At 34.2% G+C, this 1,921-nt stretch overlaps 1 long non-coding RNA gene across 1 annotated transcript; it reads right to left on the reverse strand.

The window, feature by feature from the left end:
- Positions 1-576: 576 nt before the first annotated feature.
- On the reverse strand, positions 577-1,557 carry LOC134239538 (uncharacterized). The gene is made up of 3 exons (XR_009986241.1): positions 1,533-1,557; positions 1,046-1,100; positions 577-710 (listed from the first exon to the last, which is right to left on the reverse strand). It is a non-coding gene; the product is annotated as an uncharacterized LOC134239538 (long non-coding RNA).
- Positions 1,558-1,921: the final 364 nt, after the last annotated feature.

Genomic DNA, 1,921 nt, shown 5'->3' on the forward strand with positions numbered 1-1,921 from the left:
TTTACAGTTTAGTCAGTGATACATTGTTAATGATAGTTTTACATAGGTATCCCTGGCTTACTTAGATCTCTTACATGAAGTTTCTGTAGGATTTTAATTCAAGTTTTCACACAATTACCATCATCCTACTTTTACCATTTATTAACCAAAATAAACAATCAGTTTCATTTCATGAGCTTGCAATAGAGAAGTTATTGATAAAAGAAAGAAATCAAACTCTCTATGATGCTTGTTTTTTCTTACATTCATAACTCTGGTCAGGTTCATCTACTTTGTTTTCTCTTCATTGCCGAGTTTGACATCTGGTAATAGGTCAAGGTCAAAGCCAAATATAACAGAAACACTGCCACATGATAACACGTATGTACTTATAAATAGAGATGACAGTTTAAGATACTGGTATTTTTTTAAAACAATCATACATTAACTAAGGACTTAAATTATTAAAATCTTTTGAATCCCAAAAGAAGGATGCACATTTCAACAAGATCTAAACAGACAGATAAATCCATTAACTATTGGTTATATTTATAGTGTATGTACATGTATTTGAGAGAAGGATACATGGTCCCACGAGTTCCAGACAGACAGACACGTAGTCCTGGACTTTAGCCGTTAGGTAGGCACACTTCATAGAGATGTCCAGAATCGAGGTCAGGAGGGACCACCATCGCTCCCCACGGTAATCCCAGGTCACCTTGTTCAACAACCTACAGCAAACAGGGGATATGTCAGCCAAGCATGGGTAATAACTTAACTAACAGTTTGAATTTCTCCCCTAAGACATGAAGTCACAGCCATATTTTAATTAGACTTACATGGGTGCTTTACTTTAATCTTTAGACTGATATGCCATTGATTGCCTTATTGTAATCTTTACACTTCATGAGTGCCTTATTTTGAGACTTACATGAGTGCCTTGAGACTTACATGAGTGCCTTATTGTAAACTTTACACTTCATGAGTGCCTTATTGTAAACTTTACACTTCATGAGTGCCTTATTGTAAACTTTACACTTCATGAGTGCCTTATTTTGAGACTTACATGAGTGCCTTATTGTAATCTTTGGCATGATAGTACTCCTCTCCCATTTGTACCACTGGAAAAAAAATTAATGGCAGAAAAGCTGAATAATGATTATTATACCTTCATGATAAAAACTAAACTTTATTGGATTTAGAAGTATTTAATAATTAATTTTGTTTTCCTAGCAATAGCAACACATTTGATGTTACAGCTGAAATTGACACCCAGAGAGAATGACATGAATAAGAATATTCCAGTCCCCACTGTTGTGGTGATTTTCAGAATTATGTCCCTCTTTATAATTACCTCTAAAACATGCATTTTTTTTATGAAATGTCAATTTTATCATAAAGTAAACAAAAGATTAAGATGTCACTGCCATGTCCTTATTACTTTATCATTGCATATACTCAGTATGAAAAATATCTCAATACTCTGAACAATTTTAAACTAATTTAATACTATATAGTTGTAAAAGTCATGCATTTCTGAAATCAGTACTTACTGAGATATCGCTTCATACGAGGAGAGATCTGTATTTCTTGAATTGAGCTACAGCACTGCTGAGTAGAGGAATAATCAGCCACTGAAAGAGAACCATACAACACTTATAAACCTGTCTATCCAACACTGAATGTAGTGGCTACATGAAAAGGCTAATTTTACTGTACATACACAGTATAACAATTTAATTTTTGTGACACTTTGACTTACAGAATGGTCTACTTTAATCTCTAAGCTCTGGAGAGCCATGATTCCATCACGTTCTCTCTGCATGTCTGGAGGCTCAATTCCTAAAAATCAAACTCTGTGTTAGTAACATGGAGAACAAAGCTGGTTTAAAACTCTGCTTGTAACATGGAGCACTTCTTTAACACTGTGCTAGAATGATCA

This window comes from Saccostrea cucullata, unplaced genomic scaffold (assembly GCF_032062105.1).
Source record: "Saccostrea cucullata isolate Sc308-1 unplaced genomic scaffold, CSIRO_AGI_Scuc_v1 ctg3052, whole genome shotgun sequence".
Taxonomy (NCBI): domain Eukaryota; kingdom Metazoa; phylum Mollusca; class Bivalvia; order Ostreida; family Ostreidae; genus Saccostrea; species Saccostrea cuccullata.